The sequence below is a fragment of the Apodemus sylvaticus genome, chromosome 6, assembly GCF_947179515.1.
Source record: "Apodemus sylvaticus chromosome 6, mApoSyl1.1, whole genome shotgun sequence".
NCBI lineage: Eukaryota > Metazoa > Chordata > Mammalia > Rodentia > Muridae > Apodemus > Apodemus sylvaticus.
In genome coordinates this window covers 108,683,581-108,700,282 of record NC_067477.1, presented here as the reverse complement: position 1 = coordinate 108,700,282, position 16,702 = coordinate 108,683,581, and the positions used below count along the sequence as shown (strand labels likewise).

The 16,702-nt window shown below is 38.3% G+C and overlaps 1 pseudogene; it reads right to left on the bottom strand.

Annotated features, from left to right (window-relative positions):
• Nucleotides 1–10,297: 10,297 nt before the first annotated feature.
• LOC127687972 (ribosome biogenesis protein NSA2 homolog) lies at nt 10,298–14,261 on the bottom strand (annotated as a pseudogene).
• Nucleotides 14,262–16,702: the final 2,441 nt, after the last annotated feature.

The following is a 16,702-nucleotide window of genomic DNA, read 5'->3' as shown; positions in this document are numbered from 1 at the left end:
GCTAGAAGATCCTGGGCTGATCTCATGCAGACTCTAAGAGAACACAAATGCCAACCAAAACTACTATATCCAGCAAAACTCTCAATCACCATAGATGGAGAAACTAAGATATTCCATGACAAAACCAAGTTTACCCAATATCTATCCACAAACCCAGCCCTACAAAGGATAATAGGAGGAAAACACCAATACAGGGAGGGAAACTTCGCCCTGGAAAAAGCAAGATAGTAACCTTTCATCAAACCCAAAAGAAGTTAAACAATCAAATTTAAAAAATAACGTCAAAAATGACAGGAAGTAACAATCACTATTCCTTAGTATCTCTTAACATCAATGGACTCAATGCCCCAATAAAAAGACATCAACTAATTGACTGGATATGTAAACAGGACCCTACATTTTGCTGCTTACAGGAAACACACCTAAGGGTCAAAGACAAACACTACCTTTGAGTAAAAGGCTGGAAGACAATTTTACAAGCAAATCGTCTCAGGAAACAAGCTGGAGTAGCCATTTTAATATCAGATAAAATTGACTTTCAACCCAAAGTCATCAAAAGAGACCCTGAGGGACACTTCTTGCTGGTCAAAGGAAAAATACAACAAGAAGAACGCTCAATCCTGAACATCTATGGTCCAAATGCAAGGGCACCCTCATTCGTAAAAGAAATTTTATTAAAGCTCAAAGCATACATTGTACCTAACACAATAATTGTGGGTGACTTCAACACTGCACTTTCCTCAATGGACCGATCAGGAAAACAGAAACTAAGCAGGGACATAATGAAATTAACTGAAGCTTTGGACCAATTAGATTTAACAGATATATATAGAACATTCTATCCTAAAGCAAAAGAATATATCTTTTTCTCAGCACTTCATGGTACCTTCTCCAAAATCGACCATATAATTGGTCACAAGACAGACCTCAACAAACATAAGAAGATCGAACTAATCCCATGCCTCCTATCAGATCACTATGGAGTAAAAGTAGTCTTCAATAGTAACAAAAACAACAGAAAACCCACATACACGTGGAAATTGAACAATATTCTACTCAATGATAACTTGGTCAAGGAAGAAATAAAGAAAGAAATTAAAGACTTTTTAGAACACAATGAAACTGAAGACACAACATACCCAAATCTATGGGACACAATGAAAGCAGTGCTAAGAGGAAAACTCATAGCCCTGAGTGACTCCAAAAAGAAAATGGAGAGAGCATACATTACCAGCTTAATGACACACCTGAAAGCCCTGGAACAAAAAGAAGCTATTTCACCCAGGAGGAGTAGAAGACAGGAAATCATCAAACGCAGGGCTGAAATCAATCAAGTAGAAACAAAGAGAACCATACAAAGAATCAACAAAACCAGGAGCTGGTTCTTCAAGAAAATCAACAAGATAGATAAACCGTTAGCCAGACTGACCAAAGGGCACAGAGAAAGTATCCAAATTAACAAACTTAGAAATAAAAAGGGAGATATAACAACAGAAACTGAGGAAATCCAAAAAATCATCAGATCCTACTACAAGAGCCTGTACTCAACACAACTGGAGAACCTGGAGGAAATGGACAATTTCCTTGACAGATACCAAATACCAAAATTAAATCAGGACCAAATAGATCATCTAAACAGTCCCATAATGCCTAAAGAAATTGAAGGAGTCATAGAAAGTCTTCCAACCAAAAAAAAAAAAAAAAAACCACAGGACCAGATGGTTTCAGTGCAGAATTCTATCAGACCTTCAAAGAAGAGTTAACACCAATACTCTTCAAATTATTCCACAAAATAGAAACAGAAGGAACACTACCCAATTCCTTCTATGAAGCCACAATTACGCTGATACCAAAACCACACAAAGATCCAACAAAGAAAGAGAACTTCAGACCAATTTCCCTTATGAACATCGATGCAAAAATACTCAATAAAATTCTTGCCAACCGAATCCAAGAACACATCAAAACGATCATCCACCATGAAAAAGTAGGCTTTATCCCGGGAATGCAGGGTTGGTTCAATATACGGAAATCCATCAATACAATCCACTACATAAACAAACTCAAAGAAAAAAACCACATGGTCATTTCATTGGATGCTGAAAAAGAATTTGACAAAATTCAGCATCCTTTCATGCTTAAAGTCTTGGAGAGAACAGGAATTCAAGGCCCATACCTAAAAATAGTAAAAGCAATATACAGCAAACCGGTAGCCAGCATCAAACTAAATGAAGAGAAACTTGAAGCAATCCCACGAAAATCAGGGACTAGACAGGGCTGCCCCCTTTCTCCTTATCTTTTGAATATTGTACTTGAAGTACTAGCTCAGGCAATTCGACAACATAAGGAGGTCAATGGGATACAAATTGGAAAGGAAGAAGTCAAACTATCATTATTTGCAGATGACATGATAGTCTACCTAAGTGACCCAAAAAACTCTACTAGAGAACTCCTACAGCTGATAAACAACTTCAGCAAAGTGGCAGCTTATAAAATCAACTCAAGCAAATCAGTGGCCTTCCTATACTCAAAGGATAAGCAGACTGAGAAAGAAATTAGGGAAATGACGCCCTTCACAATAGCCACAAATAGTATAAAGTATCTTGGGGTGACAAACATGTGAAAGATCTGTATGACAAGAACTTCAAGACGCTGAAGAAGGAAATGGAAGAAGACTTCAAAAAATGGGAAAACCTCCCATGCTCATGGATCAGTAGAATCAATATAGTTAAAATGGCCATTTTGCCAAAAGTAATCTACAGATTCAATGCAATACCCATCAAAATCCCAACTCAATTCTTCACAGAGTTAGAAAGAGCAATTATCAAATTCATCTGGAATAATAAAAAACCGAGGATAGCTAAAACTATTCTCAGCAACAAAAGAAATTCTGGGGAATCAGTATCCCTGACCTCAAGCAATACTACAGAGCAATAGTGTTAAAAACTGCATGGTATTGGTACAGTGACAGGCAGGAGGATCAATGGAACAGGACTGAAGATCCAGAAATGAACCCACACACCTATGGCCACTTGATCCTCGACAAAGAGGCTGAAAACATCCAATGGAAAAAAGATAGCCTTTTCAACAAATGGTGCTGGTTCAACTGGAGGTCAGCATGCAGAAGAATGCGAATTGATCCATCCTTGTCTCCTTGTACTAAGCTCAAATCCAAATGGATCAAGGACCTCCACATAAAGCCAGACACTCTGAAGCTAATAGAAAAGAAACTGGGGAAGACCCTTGAGGACATCGGTACAGGGAGAAAGTTTCTGAACAGAACACCAATAGCGTATGCTCTAAGAGCAAGAATTGACAAATGGGACCTCATAAAATTACAAAGTTTCTGTAAGGCAAAGGACACCATCAAGAGGACAAATCGGCAACCAACAAATTGGGAAAAGATCTTCACCAATCCTACATCAGATAGAGGGCTAATATCCAATATATATAAAGAACTCAAGAAGTTAGACTCCAGAAAACCAAACAACCCTATTAAAAAATGGGGTACAGAGTTAAACAAAGAATTCTCACCTGGGGAACATCGGATGGCGGAGAAGCATCTTAAAAAATGCTCAACTTCATTGGTCATTAGGGAAATGCAAATCAAAACAACCCTGAGATTTCACCTTACACCAGTCAGAATGGCTAAGATTAAAAATTCCGGAGATAGCAGGTGTTGGAGAGGGTGCGGAGAAAGAGGAACCCTCCTCCACTGCTTGTGGAGTCGCACATTGGTACAACCACTCTGGAAATCAGTCTGGCGGTTCCTCAGAAAACTGGGCACCTCACTTCCAGAAGATCCTGCTATACCACTCCTGGGCATATACCCAGAGGATTCCCCACCATGTAATAAGGATACATGCTCTACTATGTTCATAGCAGCCCTATTTATAATTGCCAGATGCTGGAAAGAACCCAGGTATCCCTCAACAGAAGAGTGGATGCAAAAAATGTGGTATATCTACACAATGGAGTACTATTCATCCATTAGAAACAATGAATTCATGAAATTCTTAGGCAAATGGTTGGAGCTAGAAAACATCATACTAAGTGAGGTAACCCAGACTCAAAAGATGAATCATGGTATGCACTCACTAATAAATGGATATTAACCTAGAAACCTGGATTACCCAAAACATAATCTACACATCAAATTAGGTACAAGAAGAAAGGAAGAGTGGCCCCTTATTCTGGAAAGACTCAGTAAAGCAGTATTCAGCAAAACCAGAACGGGGAAGTGGGAAGGGGTGGGTGGGAGGACAGGGGGAGAGAAGGGGGCTTACGGGACTTTTTTGGGAGTGGGGGGGGGCTATGAGAGGGAAAATCATTTGAAATGTTAATAAAAAATATACTGAATAAAAAAATTAAAAAAAATAATTCTAAGTTGATTGAAAGTGGAAGTATAAACATTTTCAGGTAAAACAGAAAATTTACACAGAAAACATTTCTGAAAAAAATCAGGAAATAGAAAAACAAGTTAAAATTGATCATTCCTTGGAAAATTATACAGATAAAATGGTAGACATAAAAACCCTTTCTAAATTAATTGAAGGTGGAATTAAAAACATTTTGTGATAAATTCAGAGATTTACATGAAAAAATTTCTGATAAAATAGAAGAAATATATAGAAAAACATGCTAAAATTTGAGGTTATCACAAAAAATACTATAGATAAAATGGTAGACCTAAAAAACCCCATTACTAAATTAATCAAAAAATAAATTACAAACATTTTCTGATAAAACTGAAGATTAACATGAAAAAATATTTCTCTTAGTCTATGTCTTTTTATTGGGGAATTGAGTTCATTGATGTTAAGATCTAGATATTAAGTAATAGTGATTGCTTCTTCTTATTATTTTTGATGTTAATTTTATGTGCTTATCTTCTTTTGGGTTTATTTGAAGATTACTTTTGCTTCTTTTAGGATGTAGTTTCCCTCCTTGTGTTGGGATTGTCCATCTATTATCCTTCGTAGGGCTGGATTTGTGGGAAAATACTTTGTAAATTTGGTTTTATCATGGAATATCTTGGTTTCTCCATCTATGGTGATTGAGAGTTTTGCTGGGTTTAGTAGTCTGGGCTGACATTTGTATCCTCTTAGGATCTGTATGAGATCTGCCCAGGATCTTCTAGCTTTCTTGTCTCTGGTGAGAAGTCTGGTGTGATTCTGATAGTTCTGCCTTTATAAGTTACTTTGCCTTTTTCCTTTACTGCTTTTAATATTCTTTCGTTGTTTAGTGGATTTGGTGTTTTGATTATTATGTGACAGGAGGACTTTCTGTTCTGGTCCAGTCAGTTTGGAGTTCTGAAGGCTTCTTGTATGTTCATGGCCATCTCTTTCTTTAGGTTAGGGAAGTTTTCTTCTTTAATTTTGTTGAAGAGATTTAGTGGCCCTTTAAGTTGTAAATCTTTGCTCTCTTCTATACCTATAATCCTAGGTTTGGTCTTCTCATTGTGTCCTGGATTTCCTGGATGTTTTGGGTTACAAGATTCTGCATTTTCTTTGACTGTTGAGTCAATGTTTTCTGTGGTATCTTGAGCACCTGAGATTCTTTCTTATATCTCTTGTATTCTGTTGTTGATGCTTGTATCTATGACCTCTGGACTCTTCAAGGTTTTCTATCTCCAGAGATGTCTCACTTTGTGATTTCTTTATTGTTTATACTTCTACTTTTAGATCCTGGATGGTTTTGTTCAGTTCCTTCACTTGATTGTTTGTGCTTTCCTATAATTCCTTAAAGGATTTTTTTGTTTCCTATTTAAGATCTTCTGCCTATTGACCCATGTTCCCCTGTATTTCTTTAAGACATTTTTGTGTTTCCTCTTTAAGGACTTTTACCTGTTGACCCATGTTCTCTTGTATTGCTTTAAGGGAGTTATTTAAGTCCTTTTTAAAGCCCTCTATCAGCACCATGAGATACAATTTTAAATCCAACTCTTGCTTTTCTGGTGTGTTGGGGTGTCTGGGACTTGCTATGGTGGAAGAAGTGGATTCTGATGTTGCCAAGTAGCCTTGGTTTCTGTTGGTAGGGTTCTTGTGCTTGCCTTTTGCCATCTGGTTATCTCTGGTGCTGGTTTGTCTTGTTGACTATTGTGCTGGTTAATGTTTGCTGAGTTGACACATACTTGATCACCTATTACAAAGAAGGCAAGTTAGCTGATTTGCCCCCAACAGTTTGGCCTCTGGGGCATTGTCTCTGTTGATAATTGATGTGAGAAGACTTTAGCTGCTCTGTGTGGTGCCTTGTCTGGCCAGTTGTTCCTGGGTTGTATAAGAAAGCTTGTGGAGCAGGAGCAGAGCAGGGATTCAGTGTAGCAGTTGTGGTTTCTGTTTCAGTCATTGCTCTGACTTCCTTCAGTGTTGAACTATAAGTATGTATTGAACAACATCCCCTTTTTTATCCTAGGTTGATTTTTGACTATAACATTTAGCACAGCAACAGAAAGCACCCCAAAAGAGAAAGCACTCCCTGTCATGAGTCAGGGAGGTTGGGACTTGGATTTTCATCTGATAGACACTGTAACTTAGAAAAGTCTGCAGTCCTTCTGAAAACTGGTAAGACCATGGGAATTTCAAACTTTCATGCAAGGTCAAGGATATGAAATGACTTTTCAGACAAGATGTCCTGAGAAGACTAAAGGGCTTCTTTCTTCAAGGGCGTCTAGATAATCCAAGATTCTGTTCTCCCATGTACTCTCATTTCTTGTTCAATCTGGGAAACCAAGCTTGGTATCTGAAGGACCTGTGTAGTTATGAGAAGCTTGCTATCATCATTGTGATCTGTCTCTCCTGACTTTCCCATTGAATGCTGGTGGCTTTTCCTCCCTGTCCCTTCTAGAGTTGGGGACTTAGTTCATTCAGATGGAAGCAAGGTGCAGTGGGAGGTCACTCTTTGGTTCCTGCTAAATCTTAAAATTTAATTCTCAGAAACATTTCAGGGATGTTTCCTAAACATTTACAAGAAACAAGAGGTATTTTGATAGGCTTATAAACTTTATTCAGTTTTCACAAATACTGAAGTTACTGGTTTATTATACTAATAGGAATTACATGTTGTGCTATAAAGGCAAAGGCCAAAATATTTCAGGGATAGCTGTGGCTCTAATTAGGACTTCAGAGCACATAGGAGTGGAGCGAGAGGAACACTGTACAACCTATGCTTCATTCTTTTAAAATCTGTTGAGCTACTCGAGTTCCATTTCATTTAATAAAAAGCCCTTTATGGAAAATTTAGAGAATGTTGAATTCATTAACAGCAGTTGTAGGTTTCCATGAGGAGCAGATGGATCCACTGGGAAGGCCAAAGAGCAAACACGAGTGGATGATGTGCTCCGGAATTAAGGGTCTGCTTGAAACCTGTTAGCATGACAGCATTTTATCTATCAGCGTTAACCTTGGTTGGAACCTTTTTACCTAGTCACTCTGTCTTCCTTTGCTTTTCTTGTAATACACATCTTTACATGTAATTTCACACCCTATCTTACTATGACATTTTCTGTACTAGTGTTTGAATGCATTCTTTAGTTTGCTCACATTTTATTTTGATGCTGATGATGCTGAGGATGTTGATGATGGTGATGGTGACAACAATGATGACATTGATTTTAAATAGAACCACATTGCATGTCATTATTTCTCTCATTTCTCTAAATGGTTATCGTGGACTTCTGACTTCCAGCTAGCCCCAGTTAATATAATCTCAAAAGTTGGCTAAGATTTATAATGAGTCTATTTATACTCATATTGCAAATAACTTATGCATATGAATATTTGGCTTAAGTGTATATATGTGTTCTCTATGTATTCCTGGTGCAGAGGCAACAGGGGACCAGATACCTCGGATATGGAATTACACATGCTTCTAAGTTGCCATGTGGGTGCTGGGCCCTGGACATAGGTTTTCTGCTAGAGCAGCAAGTATTCTTAAGTACTGAGCCATCTCTTCAGGATCATGAAAAACATTTGTTTTTGAAATTAATTTAAAACAAGACCTTTTGAACCATAAACTTGCTATCCAATTATTACAGAGGCATATATACACCCAATAACAGGGCAGCAACTAAGCAAATGAGAGTAATAACAGCAATGCACTGTCAGGAATGAATCACTTCTTTTGGAGCTCTTGGACAATGAGGTCACAGAGACTCTATGCATTACAAATCATTTCTCTTGGTTGTCCTTGAGAACTTGACACTAAGACTGTATTTTCTGAAGACATCACATACTTGAATTATAGACCATGGTGAAATCAAGCTGTTGTGGGTCTGGAAGCTTTATTCCTCCTAGCTAGCTTTCATGGTGCTGGTAAGTGGTATGCAAGCTTCTGGAGGGGAAATAATTATCAATAATTCCCTCTTTTTACCTCTACAAGCTTTAATAATGACTGGCCTGGAAAGACATGTCTCTTTGTACAGTAGTGGCACAAACACCATGAGAGTATTCATTCACTTTCTGATTAGACTTAAGCCCTGCTTTGCAAGATGAAACACGCACCTGATACCATTATCAGGCCTATTTTAGGTTTGATAATGGCCTATACATATGGCAAGAGCAAGGAAAACTGACCACTATTATGCTGCTAAGCTGACTTTTAATGGAATCATAATTCTCAGAAATCAATACATCTCTCAAACCTCGTCTGAGAAGCTTCTATTTGTCAAGAATGGTGATTAACACGGGCCTGCCCACACCTGGCAGAGGAGCAAAGAATAAGATACCATAGACTGTTCAGACCTAAAGGGAACATATATACTTCTCCCTCTCTCCCAAAGGTCAGGAATTATTGTAGAAGAGAGGGTGTAGAAGGTTTAAGAGCCTGAAATAGTGGATGACTATAACATTATCTCTTGAACACAACAGGAAAGAAAGCACCTATAAATCTGGAGAGTTTGTAACTGCATACATAAAATTCATGCAGGCCATGCTAAACCAAATAGAAGCATAGATAGGAGAGGTGGGCACACCGTTGCACCCTTAGTGGTGGAGCTATTGGCAATTATTAGTGTCTGGAAGGGAAAGGGGCAGTTTTCTGTAGGAGTTTAGCCCCCAGTAAGTTGACAATTCTCCAGTAGAAGATCATATGTTCAAGGATACTATGGCAGCACAAATTGGTCTTGAAGCATTTAAAAAACAGGGCACAAAATTGGTTGTCTAGGGAAGGGTATATATCTGTGAAGAGTTGGTGGGTCAATACAAGCGAAACATGTAGGAAACTCTCAAAGAGCTAACTCTTAAAAATTAATCTAAAAATCAAGAATGTAAATAAAAGTATAGCTTGGACTTCCCATTGTGTGATTCTTAAGGGATTTTCAGTCATGAGGTGCTTCTGAAAATTATGATTTAAATGTACTTTTTTTGATCTTTTTTTTTCCTACCAGATTTTACTCCTCTCCTTTTATGCATCTTTTCTTCCACATCCTCCTTGCTTTCCTCCTCTCATTATCATTTATTTGATTTTAGGCCCAGGTAATTGATTATTTTTAATTTATTTAAGTGAGAGACAAGCACTCCACCACTGTGCTACAGGCTTCAGCCTACACACTCTTGACATGAAAAGTTCCCGTGCAAAAAACCTTTCTTAGAGGTGAAAATCTGTTTTGTTACGTTTAAACCATGACATATACTCCAAAGTTCCATATGTTTAAGTCTCAGTTCCTGGCTGGGGAGTCTCATTACTGGGGACTGATTGGTTCATGAACTTGCCTATCTACCAGTGAATTACTGCACTGGTTCATTCATAACTGATAGTAGGATTTAGAGATGTTGAAAACTGGGTGAGGTCCAGTTGGAAGAAGTAGGTCACAGAGTCTGTTTTCTGTGGGTTGTGTCACCCACAATGTTATAAGTTTTCTTCCATTTCCTTTATTTTCTGCTCACCCTCTACTTTCACATCATTTTCTTTCCTCCCAAGTTTTGTGTAGATAGCCACTTCTGCTCTTGTGTTTATGACTATAGTAATTATGCCATATACAACAGCAAGAGTGTTCCTCCCCATCTGGCTCTGTTCCTTCTTCCATAATGTTTTCTGGGTATTTTAGTGGGTAATCTTGATGTTCTGTTTAGGACCAGGCACTCAGTAGTAAAATGGTAGAACTAAGAATAAATGATTCTTAGTTCTATGACCATCTGTGAATTACCACATGTATCACTTGGGGATTATTTCCTGCCCCGAGTCCTTTTTTTATTCTCCCAGGCTTTGGTGAGATGAGGTGAGGTGAGGTGTTTCACTTGAACCTTACCTGCTCTTCTGTCAATTATTCTGCTTCACCATAGGCCCAGAAGGGAGGGAGTCAACCAATCATGGACTGAAACCTTTCAAAGCATGAGACACCTTGTGTCAAAAGGTCCAACTGCCCCACTTTCACTTCAATCACTGTACCTTTGGTGATCTCACCCATGATTGTATATAATGCGATGGTGGGTTCTTTTACACACAGAGTATTGGCAGGCAAAAGGTAGCTTTCAGCTCAGGGTGTGTGGCATGGACTTTTTTTGAAACATAGACCCATGGGCCTAATGAACCTTTCATATTTAGGTGGTTTTCTTGTAAAGCCATTACCGACAAAGCACACTTTAGTACCATTCTCTTCCGTGCCTTCTTTTTTCTTCATCCTGTTCGAATAACTTTTATTTATTTATTTATTGAAAAGGGAAGTAAAGAGAAGTAAAAACACGTCATGATAAGATTAAAAATCTACATGGAAAAATATTTCCGATAAACATGTTAAAATTGACAATTTTAATGGAAAAATAAAGAGTAAAGTGATAGACATGTAAAACATAGCTAAATTAATTGAAATATGGGTTAGAAAAATTTTATGATAGAATTGAAGATTTACATGGAAAATATTTTTGATTAAATTGTAGAAAAATGTAGAAAAACATCTTATAAATAAAGATTATCATGGAACATTTTATATAGACATAATAATGGTATATACAAAAGTATTTCTAAGTTGATTGAAAGTGGAATTATAAATATTTTCTGATAAACTTGAAGATTTACATGGAAAATATTTCTGATAAAATTGAAGAAATATATAGAAAAACATGTTAAAATTAAAGGTTATCATGGAACTTATACAGACAAAATGATAGGCATAAAGATAATTCTAAGTTGATTGAAGGTGAAATTAAAAACATTTTCAGATAAAATTGAAGATTTACAAGGAAAATGTTTCTGGTAAAATTCAAGGAACATATAGACAAACATCTTAAAACTGACTATTTCATGGAAAATTTTACATATAAAATGGTAGATATAAAAACTCTTTCTAAATTAATTGATGGTGGAATTATAAACATTTGTGATAAAAGCAAAGATTTACATTGAAAACATTTCTGATAATATAGAGGAAGTATATAGAAAGACATATTAAAATTGAAGATTATCATGAAAAATAATGCACATAAAATGGTAGACATAAAAAATTACTAAATTATTAAAAGGGGAATTACAAAAATTTTCTGATAAAATTGAAGACTTACATGACAAATATTTCATTCGTCTATGTCTTTTTATTGGGGAGTTGAGTCTATTGTTGTTAAGAGATATTAGGGAATAGTGATTGTTGCTTCCTGTTATTTTTGATGTTATTTTTATGTTTGTGTGGGTATCTTCTTTTGGGTTTGTTGGAAGATTACTTTCTTGCTTTTTCTAGGGTGTAGTTTCCCTCCTTGTGTTGGCATTTTCCATCAATTATCCTTTGTAGGGCTGGATTTGTGGACAGATATTGTGTAAATTTGGTTTTATCATGGAATATCTTGGTTTCTCCATCTATGATGATTGAGAGTTTTGCTGGGCATAGTAGCCTGGGAAGGCACTTGTGTTCTCTTAGGGTCTGTATGAGGTCTGCCCAGGATCTTCTAGCTTTCACCATCTCTGGTGAGAAGTCTGGTGTGATTCTGATAGGTCTGCCTTTATAAGTTACTTGCCCTTTTCCCCTTACTGCTTTTAATATTTTTTCATTGTTTAGTGAATTTGGTATTTTGATTTTTATGTGCCAGGAGGACTTTCTGTTCTGATCCTGTCTGTTTGGAGTTCTGAAGGCTTCTTGTATGTTCATGGGCATCTCTTTCTCTAGGTTAGGGAAGTTTTCTTCTACAATTTTATTGAAGATATTTACTGGGCCTTCAACATGTAAATCCTACCTCTTGTCTATATCTATAATGCTTAGGTTTGGTCTTATTGTGTCCTTTAGTTGTTGGATGTTTTGGGTTACCAGATTTATGCATTTTGCATTTTCGTTGACTGTTGAGTCAGTGTTTTTTTATGGTATCATCAGCAACTGGGTTCTTTCTTCTATCTTTTGTATTCTGTTGTTGATGCTGCATTTATGATTCCTGAATTCTTTCCAAGGTCTTCTAACTCCAGAAATGTCTCACTTTGTGATTTCTTTATTGTTTCTACTTCTACTTTTAGATCTTGGATGCTTTTGTTCAGTTACTTCACTTGATTGTTTGTGTTTTCCTATAATTCTTCATGGGATTTTTGTGTTTCTTCTTTAAGGGCTTCTGCTTATTGACCCATGTTCTCCTGTATTTCTTTAAGTAATTTTTGTGTTTCCTCTTTAAGGACTTTTACCTGTTGACCCATGGTCTCCTGTATTGCTTTAAGGAACTTATTTAAGTCCTTCTTGAAGCACTCTATCAGCATCATGAGATACAATTTTAAATCCAAGTCTTACTTTTCCAGTGTGTTGGGGTATCCGGAAGACCCCACAGCCTTCTATGATCAGTGGAGCAGCTGAGGTGGAAGTCTAAGGGCTGCCATTTGTACCAGGGAGACGGGAGACTCCACAGCCTTCTGTGCATAGCCTGCCAGGAGAGAGTGATCTCCCAGCAGTGGTTTCACTTCTGAGCACAGAGGTGAGATTTTTACCTTCTCTCTGGAGGGGACCCACCTAGGAGCACACAAGGCCTAAGATCAGAGGAGCAGCTGGGACAGAATGCTCATGCTGCTATTTATACCAGGAATCCAGAAGACTCCACAGCCTTCTGTGCATAGCCCACCAGGAGGGAGTAATCTCCCAGCAGGCTTTCACTTCTGAGAGCAGAGGTGTGATCTCCACCTTCTCTCTAGAGGGGACCCAGCTAGGAGCACACAGGCCTAAGATCAGTGGAGCAGCTGGGACAGAAGTCTTCCTGCAGCCATTTACACCAGGGATCTGGGAGACTCCACAGCCTTCTGTGCATAGCCTTCCAGGAGAGAGAGAGAGAAAGAGAGAGAGAGAGAGAGAGGGAGAGAGAGAGAGAGAGAGAGAGAGAGAGAGAGAGAGAGAGAGAGAGAGAGAGAGAGAGAGATCTCCCAGTAGTGATCTCACTTTTGAGCTCAGAAGAGTAAGGACACAGGCTTATAGACCAACAGGAAGAATAAACTCCAGCCAGAAAGAAGAATACCAATTAGCACCATATGGGGAAAGGCAAGCACAAGAACCCTACCAACAGAAACCATGGCAACATTAGAACTCAGTTCTCCTACCACAGCAAGTCCCGGATACCCTAACACACCAGAAAAGCAAGAGTTAGATTTAAAATTGTATCTCATGATGCTGATAGAGGGATTTGAATAGCTTTCAATACTTTTTCTCCTTGGGCACAGACTTAGGGCAGAGGGATCTATCTCCTGCCAAAAGGCGGGAGCCTTTTTGTTTCTGCTCAACCATGTTGGAAAGTACTTTTGCTCTCAATTGCCCCTCTCTGTCTAGCAGATTTTCAGGGACTATCTGTGGAGTCTTCTCATCATCCTTCTGCTTCTTGGGGACAGTGTGCCCAAGTTACCAACAATCCTGAAAATGATGGGGCCATAAATGCTGTCTTGCTAGTTTGACAGTGTGACTTCATACAAGTCATTCCACTCACTACCGAAGACTACACACTGTTAGGAAAACACCAACTACCAAGCAGCCTTAGCCCCATGTTCTGTCATCAAGAAGTATTCACTAAAATGTAAAGGAAAATTAAATTCACCCCCCCCCTTTTTTTAAAAAAAAAGAAAGCACGAGACAGAACAATCTATCAACTTGCTTATGGTAGTTTGTATGAGGAATGGCCACCATTGGCTCAGGTATTTGAGCCCCAGTTGGTGATGCTGTTTGGATAATGTTATGGAACCTTTAGCAAGTGCAGCCTTATTGGAAGAACTCTATCACTAGGGGTAGTCTTTGGGAGTTTATAGGATTGCCCAACTTTTACTGTACTCTCTGCTGCATATTTGACTTTGAAGTTGATGGTGAATATCTCATCTTCCTGCATTGGCTTCCACCATCCTGCCTCCCCTGATGAGGTTGGCCTGTAGGCATGCTTGTGTGGTAGTCTGTCTCTTGATTATGTAAATTGACATGAGAAGATCAGTCTAAAAGTAGTTATCATTCCCTGGTCACATATTTCTCTTGTTTCTCCCTCTGTCTCTCTGTTTCTCGGTCTCTCTGTCTCTGTCTCTGTCTATCTCTCTCTGTCTCTTTGTCTCTGTCTCTGTCTCTCTGTATCTCTCTCTCTCTCTGTCTCACTCTCTCTCTGCATCGAGGGGTTTAAGTGTAAGTTAGCTGAGTACAGGCATATAAGGATTCATTCTCTTTCTACTTTTGATTGTGGATTTAATTTCCTGCCCCCTTGACTTCCCCACAGAGATAGACTGATAGGTAAAATTGTGAGCCTAGTAAGTCTTTCTCCCTTAAGTAAGGTGTTTTTGTCAGTACATTTTATCAAAGCACCAGGAGATAAAAGTAAGACAGATAGTAACAGGGATAACCATTTAGGTGGAAAAAAATCCTCTTGTTGGGCTCTAGAGATTTTTTTGGTGGTCTAACAAATTGAGATTATATTGTTTGACCACACTTTTTAGAATATCTAAATTTAGGCATTTTAATTGTTTTAAGCTTTTAGTCTATAAGTAGCATTGTAATAGCATACTTCTATAAGAATTATTCACCTCCATTTTTGAATACTACTTTGGAGTTTGTCTTCTGAAGCATCACCACTTTGTTACAGAAACTTCAACTGCTCCCTACTCTTTCAGGCCTGCTCCACAGTTGTTTGGAGAGCTGTTTCTCTTTGTCTTTGTTTTGGGTTAAAGAAAGTTCTTCACAAAGATACTAGGGAAGAAGTTTCAGGGTATTGATTGGATGGCAAAACAGGACTAATGACATCTGCCCTGGGAGACCTTGATATAGGAAAATAGTAGGCTCTGTTTGTGGCTTGGATGGGTAAAGCAGAGGCTAGAGCCTTTGTGTCTTGAATACTGCTCCTTCCTTGCTCCCCATGGCTTTCTGTGCTGGGCTTTATAGGATTACAGTTGAGTTCATAGCTCAAGCCCAGCCAGAAACAATCCCGCCTGTATCCCCTTGAGCCACAATGTTGTCTCAAAGTGAAGAGTGGGGGCAGCAACCCTCCTGGCTGTTAGCAGCTCTGACTTTGAGTGGATGGCCTGTGAAATGTTCGGGAAGACCTGAAACCCTCCTCCCAGGGCGGATATCACCTTCTTCCTTTGGATTTTATATAGAACCTGATCCTCTTTGCCCAAATGGAGCCAAATAAACAGGAGTCTCAGAGGAGCCCCATGGCTCAGCTGTGTGAGTCCCACAGTGAGGTCTGGTTTTGATGTATTGCTGAAGGATACGATCATGGTTAGAGAGCTAGATCACTTTTGCCAGTTTGAGAGAGAGGTCATGTTTTTAATTTAACTTAATTTCCTACACCAAAGAAAATGTTCAATAGGATATTCGACTTTTGCACCTTTAATGAGACCAGATGCTCTGGGGCCTGCAGCAACGAAGAGAAAACAGATTTTCTCGTTTACACTTCTACTTCGTGCATTTTCCAAATTGGGCACGTGCAGTTCCTAAAGGATGCTGCTCTAATTTGGAGATGATCTTTCTCCTTCTCTGTCCTCTCTCCCTTCCCTCTTTCCTTCAGTCCCAGCTTCCTTCTCCCTCTCCTCCTTTTCTTCCTAGTCCCTTCTCACCTTCAGAGTGTTAGCATTTCTTTATTCTTTGAAAGCTTCATTATATATACAATGCATCTTAATCATATCCATCCCCTTTAGCGCTCTTTGATGGTGCTTTTACAAGCCAATCAGTATGCTTGGAGATTTACAATCACATATTTAATTTCCCTTTTATAGCTGATATAATATTTGGTGAGATGAAGAAGTTTAATACATATTGTTCTGTAAAATGATACACCAAAGCACATCATGATTATAACTCTGATATCAAAAGTAGGTTTTCTGAGTTCAAGTCCAGGTTTTGGATATTCAAGTGGAGCGATCTGGAAAAGGTTACTGAACTTTTCAATTAATGGTCTGTGTTGGTTGTTTTTGAAGTCGAAGTTTTAATTCTAGTTCTAGTGATGACCATATGCAAAGGGAAATAGTAAGGTATACTTTATTAAATAATAAATTCATGGTTGCCAAACTTGTTTGATTATGTGTACTCTCAAATTCTTGTTTTGAAATTTTTACCACAAAATGACTATCAGAAGGTAAGGTCTGGTGGGGACACTATGAAAATGGAACACTTGAGGATGGTCAGGAGTCTTTCTAAAAGGCAACCTCTAGAGCTATCTTGTCATTTTCTGGCCTGCAACTTTGAAGAGAGTTCTTACTGGAGCTGACTGTGTTGGTTTTCTTCTCCCTAGCCTTGGTTCTGTGAGGGAGTTCCTTTGTTGTAAGTATATCACATTTTCTGAACGCAATC